The 16,712-nt window shown below is 35.1% G+C and overlaps 1 long non-coding RNA gene across 2 annotated transcripts in view; it reads left to right on the top strand.

The window, feature by feature from the left end:
• LOC141585164 (uncharacterized) overlaps positions 1–16,712 on the top strand; it is a 458,381-nt gene that overhangs the window by 248,013 nt on the left and 193,656 nt on the right. For both annotated transcript variants that reach the window (XR_012518530.1, XR_012518531.1), the window contains exon 4: positions 2,886–2,978. This is a non-coding gene — a long non-coding RNA (uncharacterized LOC141585164). The remainder of the gene's footprint in view (positions 1–2,885; positions 2,979–16,712) is intronic.

The raw sequence follows: 16,712 nt of genomic DNA, 5'->3' as shown, positions 1-16,712 counted from the left end.
TTGATTTTAAGAATTGATATTTGATATGTATTCTAATATTATTATATTTCTCTTTTTTATTTAGTGTTATCTATTCTTATCTCATAAACTTCTTACATTTATTTTTCTTGGTAGTACTGTATTTTGTTTTTTATCTCTTTATTTCATTCATTCATTCATCCACTACCACATATTGATGGCTACTATATGTTAAATGCTGCCATAAACTAGAAAAACAGCACTGATCAGATAGACAAAAATCCCTGCTCTCATTAAGCTGACATTTCAGTGAAATATTTTTAAATTAAATGCTTAAATGATTTTAATTTATATTTTAAAATCCTGATGGTATTAATTTTCTTCTAAGCGTGAATGAACTGAACCCTGAAGGTTCTGATATATAATGCTTTTATTACTGTTCATTTTAAAATATATAACAAATTTTATTTTGATTTTTGTCAGTTACCTTAGTCTCATTTAGTACAGAGTCATGTGTTGTTGTTTACCTTTCAGGAGGCATGAGATTTTGTTTCTATGTTTATTGTTAATATTGTTGTTTAATTCAAAGTGATAAGAACATAAGTCTATACTTTTTATATTTCTTTTAATGAGGATTTAAAACCAAGTTTTTTTATGTGTTATATTTTTGGCAAATATTCTATGGACACATAAAAGAAAAGAGCATTATTTTCAAGAATATATCCTTAATATATATACATGCTCATTAATAATTATGCTTTTGTAGATTCTTAGTATTATTTACTTACTTTTTTTCTATTGTACCTGACTTTGACCAAACACATGTTCCACTTATTTATCCTTTGTCTACTGCTATTTTCCTATAAAGATATTTATGGTACACTAATTTCTTACAAAGACTAACTTTCATTGTTTAACGTTACATTTTCTTTGTAAAATGCTCTTCTTTGTATCCTTAACACTTTAAGACTTGAATTAAAATTTGTCTTATATTAATTATGCCGTTCATAAAAAGTAATTATTTTACCTTCTTTTTTTTTGCCTATTCATTTATTTTCAGCCTGAGTCACTTGCTTTACATGCACTTCATTATTTGTTTAAATACAATCAAATTCTGTTGTAACAATGTTTAATTTATTTACATTTATTGAGTTGACAGAAATATTTAAGTCTTGCTTCTCTTATCTTATTTAATATTATACTTTCATGTTATGTTTTTAATTTAATGTTCTTTTTAATGTTTCACTGTGTGGTTTATGGTATCTCTACATTTTTTTAATCTGTGCTTTCTTTCAGAAATAATCAGTTATTTCTATGATTTGTTTTTATTTTTATGGGTTCTTCCACTATGACCTTATTAAATTAGCTTATAAGTTGATTCATTTATATTAAAACAGAGTTTATTTTCCTCCCATATCTCACTCTAAGATATATGGAAAATAGTATTTGTGAACTTCTTACAACTTTCTGTCCTCATCCTTTATATCCCAAGTTTTGTTCTCTACATTGTTAGGTCCTACACTATCAAGATTTATAGATATTCTGGCCAGTCATTAAAATCTTTTTAGTAACTTTTAGTTTTACAAGAAACTTATTTCTTAAAAACTTAGTTCAATAGACTGTGTTCACCATTTTCTCTACCACAATTTTTTCATTCATCTATTTGTCAGAATAATTTCCTCTTGAGGTGGCTTTTCAAAAAGAAAATGTGTGTCACAGACCCTTAGTTCTTGTCTGTTTGAAAGTATCTGTGTATTGCCACTTTCTGAGCCATCTCTTTGATGGAGAATGTATGGAATAAAGGTAGAGGAAACACACCTGGTGATAGGCATATTGGATCCAGTTGTCATAAACCACTTCTCAAATTTCATGCTGCTTACCTTGCATTACTGCATCTTTCCTCACGACGACAAGGAGGCTGTGGGGTTACAAAAAATCTCTGCATTTTACTGCCTTCTGTGAGGTGATCTGACACTTATTTATCTTCTCTTACTGACACTGACAGATGCAGAGCTTCCTGCAAAGATGTCAAATCATGTCTCCGCTTATTCTACCCTGCCTCCCTGCTATTGTGCTTTAGTTTCAAGCCACAAGTCACATACTTAGCCTTCCCAGTGTGTCACTAATTTCTGAGAACTACGAATACAGCTTGCTTGTCTCTGGGCACTGATGCTTCATATCCTTTTGATATTTGATCTGAATCTTATTTTTTAAATTGACCATTGGAATTGTAGGTGTTGCCTAATTTCATTGAAAATTGAGTAGTCTTTGTAGTTTTCAGCTGGTGTCAGAAGAGAGTTGGGTAGAAATGGCCTTAATTTGCCATTTTTGTCTGGAAGTCTCCAAATTATTTTTTAACTGAGTCATAAAACAGAAAGATAGCTGCTTGGAAACAATTTAATCACATACTTTATATATAAACCAGTAAGTGAATTTTCTTTGGAGTTAAGGTAAACATTATAATTAATTGAAAGCACAACATTACCAATTTCAGTGTAGCTTTGATAACTTTAGCCTTTTCATAGAGGGTAAGTGATATTTAAGAAAACAAGGTCTGTTCAGTTTGGCTATCTTGATTTATTTTCAGTCTACTCTGTCTTCTTAAAGGCTTGTCCATCCTCTTGCGCATTTCAGAGGACTTAGAAATTATGTACTCTCAGTAAATTGGTGTCCAACCCAGGGGTCAAGAATAAAGTGCACATAAGGGCCAGAGAGAAAATGTAAATGTGAAGTGGAAGAACCCTGGGGAGAGAAAGGGACACACAATGATAAACTGCAGTCTGCAAACCACAGCTAAATGACATGGGTCTCCTCTGCAAACCTTTATACACCTTTCCCATACTCTTTCTTACTACTTTCCTTTGTGCTCTCTGTTTAGACTCGGGCCTTAGCACCCGCTTCCTTATCTTCCATCTTCTTTTTTGCAGATGCATTCTCTCAGCTCCACCTGATTGCTGGCACGTGGGAAGATCAGGGACACGGCTACCAGATTTCCAGCTTTTCCAAGGGCACAAGAAAATGTGAGTTCTGTTAGTTTTAAAATGTTGGCTCAAATGTGTTTTTTAAACAGTATGTAGGAGACAAAACACATCTGTGGATCAGAAAACTGGCCTGAAAGGTACTTGTGTCCCTTTTGGTTATTGCTATTTCTGTCAGGGCTTTGGGTCTCCTCTGCAAACCCTTATACACCTTTCCCATACTCTTTCTTACTACTTTCCTTTGTGCTCTCTGTTTAGACTCAGGCCTTAGCACCCACTTCCTTATCTTCCATCTTCCTTTTTGCAGATGCATTCTCTCATGCTTTCATAATACTTCCCATGAGAAATAACTTTTGCCTCTAAGCATTCAAAGAGATCTTGCACTATGCACACTCTAGAATTGTTTTTGTAATTGCTGCCCTTTCCTGAACACATTCAGATTCTCTAGGTATCCCATATGCTATCACAATAAAAATTATGTCCAAGAGAGATTCCTTCCTTCATCACTCTGGTCAGGAAGAGGAGAGCTAGGTATTTCTAACTGTAACATCATCATTTTCATATCTTGAAATGCAGACAATAGCAGCAGAGAGGACTGAAAAGTTCTGTCAATAATTCTTTGAGTTTTTGCTACTAGTTTTTTCAAAAAATAAATCAAAAAACAAAAAGCAGCCAGGCACGGGTGGCTCAAGCCTGTAATCCCAGCACTTTGGGAGGCCGAGGCAGGTGGATCACAAGGTCAAGAGATCGAGACCATCCTGGTCAACATGGTGAAACCCCGCCTCTACTAAAAATACAAAACATTAGCTGGGCGTGGTGGCGCGTGCCTGTAATCCCAGCTACTCAGGAGGCTGAGGCAGGAGAATTGCCTGAACCCAGGAGGCGGAGGTTGCGGTGAGCCGGGATCGCGCCATTGCACTCCAGCCTGGGTAACAAGAGCGAAACTCCATCTCAAAAAAAAAAAAAAAAAAAAAAGCAGATGTTTGTTTCTTGAGCTCCAAATATGTATAAATAGCATTTTAACCTCTAATGCTTACTAAATGTGTTAAGATAGATATCAATTTTATTAATTATTTATATAGTAGAAGACTTCTTGATTTAGAGAGAAAATATAGAGAGAAAACTCTATATTTTTCTCAGCAATCCTGATTTTATATGCTTAACTGTGTGAATTATAATAAAAAGGCATATGACTTTCAGAAAAATATAAGGCTTATAAAATTAGAAATCCAATTACTTAGAGATTTCGGTTTTTAGATTATTTGAACCTTTTGATATTTCTTCATGTCAGTGTGGTTCATTTTCCAGTTACTTAATTAATTGCTAATATCTTCACCAGGAAAAGTGGAAAAACATGAGGTATCATGTTTCCCACTGAGAGCCTAGAAATAGACAGTGAACACTTTTTATAAAAATACACTCTCCATTTTCCTGGCAAAAATTGAGTAAACAGTGAGTAAGGATATATTTTGTTTATCTAGCTAAGGGCTACTGAGGAGAAACAAAGAACTTGAGGACGATCTCATTTCTAAGTGATAGGAGCAGTGCTAGTGGTACGTTTTCTAGGATGAAACACCCTATTGCCAGGCTACAAAGATTACTTTTATCATCTTTCCTCTTTTCTTTTCTTCCCACTGATTTTCTGGCATTTAGGCTGGGATACACTATACATGCAAGTTAATCACTATGGTATTAATATTTTTATTCAGATTTTTAATTTATTATATATATGACTTGCATAAAAATGGCACCTAATTTTGTTTTATTTTAGTCCACATGGACAAAAATAAGTGAAATAAAGGAGAGCAATTTTATAAAGTACAGGTGAGAAAAACTAGAATTACTCTGTTATAAGGTACCTGCATTACCCACAAAACCAGTGTAGTGCTATTTTGAAAGTAGACTTAGATTAGAAAAATTAGGTGAGAAAAATTAGAATTACCTTTTTTAAGGTACCTTCATTACCCACAAAGCCAGTATAGTGTTATTTGAAAGTAGACTTAGATTAGCTATAAATACACATTGCAAACTCTAGGGCAACTGCTAAAGACATTTTTAAAAGAAGTGTCATTGATATGCTAGAGGAAGTAAGAAAATGTAATCATATAAAATGCTCAATTAAAAATAGAGAATGTAGAAAAAAATGTTTTTTAAAAAACAGTTACAGGCATGGTAGATATAAATCCAATTATGTCAATACTTGTTTAAAAAATATTTATGGTGCAAATACACTAATTAAAAGACAGAGACTGTCATAGTGGATTAAAAAGAAGAATCAGCTTTATACTGTCTATAATCAGTCCATTTTAAAAATAAAAGAACAGATAGAATAAAAATAAAGAGGTGGATTAAAAAATACCATGCTAACAGTAATCAAAACAATGCTGGATGAGCTGTATTTATTTCAGAAATAGCAGATCTCAGGACAAAAAATAATTATCAAGGTTAATAAGGAGTATTACATAATAATAAGGGGGTCAATTCTCCAAGAAGACCTTCTTAATATGTATACACATAGCAACACAACATCAAAATACATCTTGCAAAAACTATAGAACTTCAAGGAGAAATAAACAAATGTACTTGTAATTGAAGTTATAAACACATGTATTATATGTCAATAATTAATATATTCAGCAGGCAGAAAATCAGAAAGAACATAGTTGAACTGAACAGTACCAGTAATAAATTGGATCTAATTGACCTTTTTATGATACTTCAGCAACAAAATACGTATTCTTCTCAAGTTCTATGGAATGCTCAGTAAGACCACATCCTGGGTCACAAAACACACCTTAATAAACTTAAAATAATAGAAATCATACAATGTATGCTTTTAGACCACAATGAAATTAAACTAGAAATCAATAACAGAAATATAGCTAGAAAACCCAAGGCATATAGAAATTAAACACACAAAAGTCAAAGAAGAATTCTCAAGATAAATATTAAAATGTTTTAAATTAACTAGAAATGAAAATACAGTGCATAAGATGTGTAGAATACCATAAAACAATGAAGGAAAATGTCTAGTTAGTTATAGGTTTGAATGTATATTGTAGAAAAGAAGAAAGGTCTAAAATCAGCAATATATAGTCTCACATTAGAAAACTAGAGAGAGAAAAGCAATAGAAACGTAAGCAGGAAGAATAAAATAAATGATAAAAATAAAAGCAGAAATCAGTGACATTGAAAACAGGAAATAGGTTGAAAAAAATCAACAGAACCAAAAATGCGGTTTTTTGAAAATATCTATAAAATGGATACTTTTTAGTCAACTGACAAGATAATAAGAGAGAAGACAAAAATTATTAACAAAAATGAAAGCAAAGATATCACTGCTGGTCTCTTGGATATTAAAAAGGTAATAAAGGCATTAATACCTTTCATAAGGATTTGCCCCCATAACCTAATCACTTCCCAAAGGCATCATCTAATACTATCAAATTGGGGGTTAAGATTTCAATATATGAGTTTTGTAGGGGGTGGGGGGAAAGCATTTAAACCATAGCAGGGTAAAAACAGCCAGTTTCTTACCATTTAGTATGATGTTAGCTGCGAGAATTTTGGAGATCTAATTTATTAATTTAATTGGAAGTTCCCTCCTGTTCCTAGTGTGCTGAGAGTTTTTATCATGAGTAAGTGTAAGGTTTTGTCAAATACTTTTTCTGAACCTATTGATATAATCAGATAATTTTTTTCATTAGGTTAGAGTTGTAATAGATTATGTGTATTATCAAATTTTGAACCGGGTTTGCGTGCCTGGAATAAATCCTACTAGTGTATGGTGTATCATACTTTTATACATTGTTGTATTTGATTTTCCAATATTTGTTGAAGATTTTGCACCCATGCTATGGCAGAAACTGGTCTGTAGTTTTTATTTCTTGCATGTTTGTACTTGATTTTGATATCAGGGTAATGCAAGACTGGATATTAGGGTAATGCTGAATATTTAAGAAGTGTTCCCTTGCTTCTATATTCTGGAAAATATTGCAGAGTAATATCATAGAGAATTATATCATAGATAATCTTCCTTAAATATTTGATTGAATTTGCCAGTGAAATAATCTGGGCCCAGCAATTTCTATTTTCAAAGGTTATTAATGATTGGTTTCATATCTTTCATAGCTATGGACTCATTAATAATATTTATTTATGTTGGGTGAGATTGTTAAAGAATGTCTTTCAAAACATTAATCAATTGTATTTTATTTATTCGTTCAGATAATCTGCAGAAGAGAATTTCTCTCCTTTATCTGAGTTAACAAATTTGTGGGCATAAAGTTGTTTACAGCATACATTTGAGCTCAGGAGGTGGAGACTGCAGTGAGTTTAAATCATTCTCCTGCACTTCTGCCTGGGCAAAAAATAAGAGCAAGACCTTGTCTGAAAAAAGAAAAAAAGAAAGAGGCCCAAGGGCAATCCCTTACTCCTTCCACCCTGTGAGGAAGAGTAAGAAGGCACCATCCATGAGGAGCTGTGCCCAGATACCAGATACCAAATACACCTTGATCTTATGAGGAATAAATGTTTGTTGCTTATAAACTACCCAGCTTATAATATTTTGTTATGGAACCCCAAACATACTAAGACATCTGGGATATTGTGAAATATATATATTTGGACTTTGACCTCATTTTCTGACATATAGCTCCTGAAACCCTTAAACTCTCCAAAGTAATGAGCGTTTTCTGTATGCTAAGGACAAGACTGGTGTCTGGAGGCCCTATTTGCTTTAGGATGGGAGCTGGTCACAAGAAAGACCAAGGCATGATTAGAGGATTGAGACCTTCACCTCCATCCCCCAACCTCTTGAAAAGATTAAGCTAATCACTAATGGCCAATAATTTAATCAATCATGACTATATAATGAAACTTCCATAAACAAACAAACAAAAAACCCTGGATTTGGATGAGCTTCTAAATACTGAACATAAGGAGGTCCCTACAGGTTGCCATGCTCGGAGAGAGAATGTAAGGTCTGAACCCCTTCCCACATGCCTTGCCCCTTGCCTTGTGCGTCTCTTCCTGCTGACTGTTCATCTGTATTCTTTGTAATCCTTTATGGTACATAAGTAAATATAGTAATATGTTTCCCTGAGTTCAGTGAACCACTCTGACAAATTAATAGAACCTGAGGAATGGGTTGTGGAAACTCCAATTTATAGCCAGCTAATTGGTAAGAAGCACAGGTCACAACCTGTGCTTGCAACTGGCATCTGAAGTTGGAAACACTTTTGGAACAGAGCCCCGACCAGACAGTTACCAGTTCGGCAGTTTCTTACCAAGCTAAACATGGTCTGAATGTGCAGTCCAGCAATCACAGTATTAGGTATTTATCTGAATGAGGTGAAAATTCATGTCCACAAAAAATTTGCACACAAATGTTTGTAGGCACATAAGTTGTTATCACCCCAAGCTGGAAGCAACCAAGATACTCTTCAATAGGTGAAAGAATAATTAAATTAGTACATCCATACAATGGAATATTATTGCATGATGAAGGAAATGAGCTGTCAATCCATAAAGATACATAAAGAGACTAAATCTATATTGCTAACTGAAATAAGCTAGTCTGAAAAGGCAATATACTATATAATTTTAACCATGTGAAACTGAAAAAGCAAAATTATAGAAGGTTAAAAAAATCAGGGGTTTCCAGGTGTCTCTGTAGAGCGGGAAGAATAATGTATAGGTGAAGCATGGGCCATTTGGGGGGTGGCGAAACTATTATTCATAATATTGTACTGGTAGATGTAGAATAGTAGCATCTGTCAAAACCCACAGAACTGTATAACACAGAATGAACCTTAATGTGAAGTATGGACTTTACTTAGTAATAATATACCCATATTCATCCATTACTTATAACAAATGTACCACCTAACTCAAGTAGAATAGGGAAAATCATGTGAACAAGACAGGCTTTGTGGATTCTCTCTGCACTATTTGCTTAGCTTTTCTATAAATCTAGAACTGTTCTGAAAAATAAAGTGTAAAAAAATATCCAGGACACTTGTTTTAATGTTGCTTTAATCTTGTTTCTCCTACAGTGCTCTTAGTTCATGTAAATCCTATAATCTATTTAATTGCACAAGCTAAAAAATTATACATTATCCTTGACACCTCTCCCTCCACTAATCCCTGTGTCCAATGCAGTACCTTATTTCCATTCATTGTGCTTCCTAAATATCTTCTAAATCTATATTTTTCTTTCTATGGCCATACCTACCTCCATCACCCTACAGCCATGCTGGGACAAGTGCTAGACCCTCTGCCCACATGTTTCTTGCACCCTCTATTCTCTCCATTGCACAATGCCTATGTAGTAATCTTTTCAAAATGCAAATCATGTCATTCTCTTCATTCAAACCATTCAATGACATTCCAGTTCCCTGGATAAAGAGAGAGATTTAAAAACATTCATACATAGTCTGGTTTATACTTACCTGTCAGCCTCATCTTTTACTACAGATTTTGTTGATTTTCATTTAGCCTTCTTATAGCCTTTTACTTATTCTTTTTCCCACTATAGGAATATTGCACGCACTGTTGACTCCAATATGACACTTATTTTGCCAGCCATTTAAATATGATCCACAAGTGCTATTTATTGGGGATCCCTACATTGGTTTAGTATCTAGTTATCCAGTGGTCCATCATAGTACTGCCTATTCTTCTTTACAGCATTTGTCTTCATTCCTAGTGTAAATTTATGTGTTTATTTAAATACTTTGTGCTTCCCATTCTATAATGTATGTTCCATGAGAGTAGGTGTTATGGTTTGAATGTTTGCTCCTTCCAAGTCTCGTGTTGGGAGGTATTAGATCACTGGGGTGTATCCCACAGAGATAAAGAGTAGAAGGATGGTTACCAGAAGCTGGGAAGTATAGTGAAAACAAAAAGAAATGAGTAAGACCTAATATTTGCTATCAGAACAGGATGACTGTAGTCCATAATAATTTAATTGTACATTTTTAAATGAATAAGGGCTGGGCACGGTGATCATACTGTAATCTCAGCACTTTGAGAGGCCAAGGTGGGCAGATCACCTGAGGTCGGGAGTTCGAGACCAGCCTGACCAACATGGAGAAACCCTGTCTCTACTAAAAATGGACAAACTGGATCACATCAAATTAAAACAAAACATTAGCCAGACATGGTGGTACATGCCTGTAATCCTACTCAGGAGGCTGAGGTAGGAGAATCACTTGTGAATCAGGGAGGCGGAGGTTGTAGTGAGCTGAGATCTCACCATTGCACTCCAGCCTGGACAACAAGAGCAAAAGTCTATCTCAAAAAAAATAAGCGTAACTGGATTGTTTGTAACACAAAGAATAAATGCTAGAAGAAATGGATACCTTATTCTCCATGATGTCATTATTACGCATTGAATGCCTGTATCAAAACATCTCATGTACCTCCTAAATTTATATACCTACTATATACCCACAAAAACTAAAAGTTAAAAATTAAAAAATAGTGGCCAGTCACGGTGCTTACACTTGTAATCCCAGCACTTTGGGAGGCCAAGGTGGGCAGATTACAAGCTTAAAAGATTGAGCCCATTCTGGCCCACATGGTGAAACCCCATTGTGCCTGTAATCCCAGCTACTCAGGAGGCTGAGGCAGAAGAATCGCTTGAACCTGGGAGGCGGAGGTTGCAGTGAGCCAGAATTGTGCCACTGTACTTCAGCCTGTCGACAGAGTGAGACTCTGTCTCAAAAAAAAAATCAATAAATATTTTATTGAATGAATAAAATAATTAACAAGTAAATGAAGGACTGAGTTTCAATGATGTGCTCTCAGAGTCATACTATTGGCAAAAGGCAGAAGGGCAGACCTCAAGCCAGGAGATCTAGGAACACATTTTACCAATAAGAAAAGCCCTGTTTATTATTTTTCTTTAGAAAACGAAGTAGTCATATTCAGGTAACAGACATATCTTTTTTCCTTTTAAGCTGTGATTTCTATCAAGTTATTGTTGCTATTCAATTAAGTCAACTCTAGCTATTCAGTCTTTTGTTGTAGTGTGCTGAATTAAAACAATGTGGGCAATGACTACTACAGCACAAGGTGGCTATTACAGCCAAGCAAAGAGGAGACAGGGTTCAAGTTCTTGTTTGTAATCAGGGAAACAATAAAGCGCCTAAGAAGGGCAAGGATGATTATGTGATACAGATGAGCAGCTCACAAGCGAATAATTAAGAAATAGTCCTTAGATGAGACTCTTTTATCCTAAGGTAAGGTGAAAAATATGAGAATGGTTAAATTTAGGTAACATGACATAAAGTAGTGAGCAAATTTTCCTGAAAATAAGTACCTCCCTTTTCTCCTCACTCTCAGTTAATAACATTCCCGTTTAGCTTACTCAGAAAAGTGAAATACAATTATGTGGGCTTTGAGATACATGAAGTCTCTAGTCAATCAGGTCACTGGGTAACATGTGAAATTATAGGTCAGGTGGATATAAAATGTGTGCAGAAATGACGGCTAGTCTGTCCTGCCAGGGTGTCTAGAGAGTTGTCTGGACATGGTTTGTGCTGTCACTGCCATTTATTGTATGTTGCAAACCTCCAACACTTTCTCTAGCACTTAAAAATATATCCAGTAAGCCCTTGTAGGAGCATAAGCTTAAAGAAAGCTGTGCTTTTGATAGATAATTACTGAATTTCTGTGCATGAAAAAAGTTAATGATAAATGTGTAATTTACCCTAAATGGTTGTCTTTATTTACCATTCACCCTGAAGACCATGGTTTTACCATGTTAAAAGCAGAATGCACAATTCTGCTAACAGAACTACCACATTTACTTCAAATGTTATTTGTGTATTAAACAGACATTAAATGTGACATTTTAATATATGGAGCTGCAGAATTTGTGTTTATATATTGCTCTGTGAAGCAAGACATTTTGTTCCAAACAAATGAAAACAACTGTTTTCTAAGTTGATTTCACTCATTTTATACTTAAAATTATTTTGTGTGCATGCAGGAGAAATGAAATGGCAGTTCTTACAGTGTTGGCACCATTCACCAAATTTCTCAGATAATTTAAAACATAAGTTTTATGTCAATTAAGGAATGTTTTAAACAGTAAATCCACTAAGGTAATTCTAACAATGGTTAAATTTATTTCATCCAATTTTGAAGCTTATTTTGTCACAGAGATGAAATATTTAACATTAATATTATTATAAATGTGTAAGTCCTGTTAGAAGAAAAATGACTGGAAATATTTTACTTTTTGACAGAATTAATTAAAATGGGATTGCAAAACCAAAAATTTATACAAATGGACATACATACTGCCATGGCCTGATTGTGTTCTCCCAAAATTTGCCTGTTGAAAACTTAGTCACAAATGTGAAGGTATTAAGAGGAGAAGGACCTTTGGAAGGTGATTAGATTATTAGAGTGGAGCCTTCATGAATGGAATTAGTGACTTTATTAAAGGGACCCCAGAGAGCTGCCTTGCCTCTTCCTAACCACAGGGTGACATAGTTCGAAGCTGCCAAAAAGCAGCCTTCACCAAATAACCAAGTCTACTCGTGTCATTATCATGGACTTCCCAGCCTTCAAACTGTGGGAAATAAATATCTGTTGTTTATAAGCTACCCACTCTAAGGCATTTGGTCATAGCAGTTCCAATGGATTAAGACACACACACGATAAAATTCTGTACAAAAATAAAATAAGGAGATTTCAAGCAAGTATTGATTGTTGAGCTTCTGTCACAAATAATTTAAAAGCCAGTATAGAAGTAAAATGGCAAGTAATTAAGAAACGGTGTACAATGCTACAATATCTGATGGAAAAAAACGCAAGATTCTTATTAAATAGAGTAGACCAGGAAATTGAACCAAGTAAAAAGAATGGGATTCACAGATGTTGAAAAGTCTATTGATTTCTTTTCCACTTTCCCTAAATAATTCTTGGCAAAGCATGGCTATATAAGCAAAAGAAAGATACTGTCTATTTAGTTCAATATCTGTATAGGTTAGTAGTTAATGTCTATATATAATAATTTATCTTCTGTCTGCATCGATTTAACCATTTGACATGACTGTTTCAGTGACCAAAAGATCCCGTAGCTTCAAAGTACTTTTTTTTTTTTTTTTGGTGTAACTCTTAACTCTTAGAATGACTTGTCTACAAAAGCTGGAACAATATTTTTTCTAAAGTACAGCCTTAATACACTTGGGCCTTTCCTAAAATAGTACTGAGAAATAATACTATGTTATATAAGATAGATTATACTGTCAGCATAATTAAATTTGAGAAACAATAACCAAAAATGCAGTGAAGAATAGCTAATAAACAGCTTTGAACTCAGATTTTTAAATATTTTATATATATATATATATATATATATATATACACATATATATATTAGAATAGTAAATAGTATCTTAACAAAATCAGAAATAAATTATGATATCAGGTAAAAAAAATTACATAAGTTGAAGTGGGCAAATTTATTCTACATTACATAAAATGGCCAAGTTTCAAAAGCATAACACAACAGAAGTTTATTTTTTCTTCTGTTTCTTGCCTACATCAGGCGAACATTGGGGGGCTGTGCTCTTCACAATCTTTCGGTTCCTTAGATGGAGACTCCTTAATTTATGCTTCCACTCATCCCTGTGAGGGAAGCAAAATGGCAAATCAGATATTGACACTCAAAGATAGCACCGTTTAAGCTTTCATCCTTTTCAGCCACATTTTTTGGCAAAAAAATTAAAGAGATGAACCTAAATTCAAAGGGATAGGAAAGGATGATCCTATCGTGTGTTCAGAAAAGAGAACTGGTCAACAGTGGTAATATTTCAGATTTCTAGTCACCAAATATTCACTTTACTACCTTCTGCCTCCAAAAGACACTCATCACCTTCCCAGGAGGGTAAATCAAAATTTCATTCAGTTATGGCATAACTCTCAAAGTTCAAGATTCTGTATGACAGATGTTTGACATCTGGTCTGTCCCTTGACATGTGGGAATTATGGGGATTACAATTCAAGATGAGATTTGGTTAAGGACACAAAGCCTAACTACATTATTCTGCTCCTGGTTTTTCCCAAATTTTAAGTCCCTTTCACATTTCAAAACCAATCATGCCTTCCCAACAGTCCTCTAAAGTCTTAATTCATTCCAGTATTAACCCATAAGTCCAAGTCCAGAGTCTTTTCTGAGACAAGGCAAGTCCCTTCAGTCTATGAACCTGTAAAATCAAAAACAAGTTAGTTACTTCCTAGATACAATCAGGGTATAGGCATTGGGTAAATACATCTTTTCCAAATGGGAGAAATTGGCCATAATGAAGAGCAGGCCCATGCAAGTTCAATATCCAGCAGAACAGTCAAATCTTAAACTTTAAATTACCTCCTTTGACTCCATGTTTCACATCAGATCAAACTAATAATGCAAGCAGTGGGTTCCCATGGTCTTGGGCAGTTCTACTCCTGTGGCTTTGCAGGGTACAACCCACCTCCTGGCTGCTTTCAGAAGCTTGTATTGAGTGTCTCTGGCTTTTCCAGGCACATAATGCCAGCTGTCAGTTGATCTACCATTCTGACATCTGGAGGATGGTAGCCTTCTTCTCACAGCTCCACTTGGCAGTGCCCCAGTGGGATTCTGTGTGGGGATTCCAGCCCCACATTTCCTTTCCACACTGTCCTAGCAGAAGGTCTTCATGAAAGCTCTGCCACTGTAGCAAACTTCTGCCTGAACATCCAGGCATTTCCACACATCCTCTGAAATATAGACAGGGGTTCCCAAACCTCAGTTCTTGACTTCTGTGCACCCATAGGCCCAGCACCACATGGAAGCTGCCAGGGCTTAGGGCTCACACTCTCTGAAGTGATGACATGAGCTATGCATTGGCCCTTTTTAGCCATGGCTAGGATGCAGGGCACCAGTAATGAGACTGCACAAAGCAGCAAGGCTCTGCACACAGCCCACTAAACCATTTTGTCCTCCTAGGCCTATGAAACCATAATAGGAGGTGCTGCTGTGAAGACTTCTGACATACCCTGGAGATATTTTCCACATTGTCTTCGTGATTAACATTTGGCTCCTCATTACTTATGCAAATTTCTACAACCAGCTTAAATTTCTCCCCAGGAAATGAATTTTTCTTTTCTATCATCTTATCAGTCTGCAAATTTTCCAAACTTTTATGCTCTGCTTCCCTTTTAGAGATAAGTTCAAATTTCAGAACACCTCTCTCAAATTCAAAGTTCCAAAAATCTCTGGGGCAAGGGCAAAATGCTGCCAATCTGTTTGCTAAAGCATAGCAGGAGTAACCTTTGCTTTAGGTCCCAAGACGTTCCTGATTTCCATCTCAGACCACCTCAGCCTCAACTCTATTGTCCACATCACTATCAGCGTTTTGGTCGAAAACATTCAGCAAGTATCTAGAGAATTCCAAACTTTCCCAGATCCTTCTGTTTTCTTCTGAGCCCTCCAAACTCTTCCAACCTCTGCCTGTTACCCAGTTCCAATGCACTTCTACATTTTTTGGGTATCTTTATAGTAGTATCCCACTCTCCACAATACCAATTTATTGTATTAGTCTATTCTCACACTGGTAATAAAGACATGTCTCAGACTGCATAATTTATAAAGGAAAGAGGTTTAATTGACTCACTGTTCTGTATGGCTGGGGAGGCCTTGGGAAACTTACAGTCATGGTGGAAAGCAAGAGAGAAGCAAGGTATCTTCTTTACAAGGCAGCAGAAAGTAGAAGTACCAAGTGAAGGAGGGAAGAGCCCCTTATATAACCATCAGATCTCATGAGAACTCACTGACTATCATGAGAACAGCATGTGGGAAACCACCCCATGATTCAATTACCTCTACCTTGTTTCTCCCTTGACACATGGGGATTATGGAGATTATGAGGATTATAATTCAAGATGAGATTTGGGTGGAGACACAAAGCCTAACCATATCAGCATTTCTCACAGAAACACAGAAAAAAAATCTGAACAAACAGGCCTTGCTGAGTTTTCCCCAGTTAATTTCCATTAGCTCAGACCCCTTTTAATGCAGTCATGTTTCTTCACAACTATCTCCTTCTTTCATCAAACTTAACATAAAATACACAGTTTTTTCACAGGTAAGGGCCTGGTTATCCTTTCCTTATGAATGTCCCCATGCCATTTAAACCTTTAAGTAAATGTGTATGCTTTTCTCATGTTAATCTGTCATTGTAAGTTTTATTTTCAGGCCCAATCAGGGACACTAAGGGGGTTGAGGAAACATTCCTTCTTTACCCCTCCATTTATGTATCACACTTTCTGTGGGTACCGTTTGTCTTTACACTAAATTTCCCAACCATCTCATTTTTTAAATTTTATCCCTTTGCAAAACGTATTCTTTAAATATGAGACTGAAAATCATTGTAATATAGATTTTTAACTGTAGTCAGTGATGAGAAATACTGGACTGACAAAAGCAAATACTTATAAAGGATAAAGTAGATATCTTTTAAAGGAGCAAAGTGGCCTGGTAGGGTCAATATAGTAACAGAATTTTGGCCAAAGAGAAAAATTAGCAGTACAGGAAGGGAAGATGCAGAATCTTACAAAACAATAAAGAGATTAGTAGAAAATTAGCTATTTCAGAACTAAGGAAAGTTTAATTTCAGCTATTCAAAAATTAGGCAATAAAATGTAAGAAAAAGGATAAAAACTGGGTAATGGTAAAACTTTTTAAAAAGCCCAAGGGATGATGCATAATAGACTGATATTACGATGTAAGAAATTTAT

The sequence above is a fragment of the Saimiri boliviensis genome, chromosome 7 (assembly GCF_048565385.1).
Source record: "Saimiri boliviensis isolate mSaiBol1 chromosome 7, mSaiBol1.pri, whole genome shotgun sequence".
NCBI classification, from domain to species: Eukaryota; Metazoa; Chordata; class Mammalia; order Primates; family Cebidae; genus Saimiri; species Saimiri boliviensis.
This window is presented reverse-complemented; position numbering and strand designations above follow the sequence as displayed.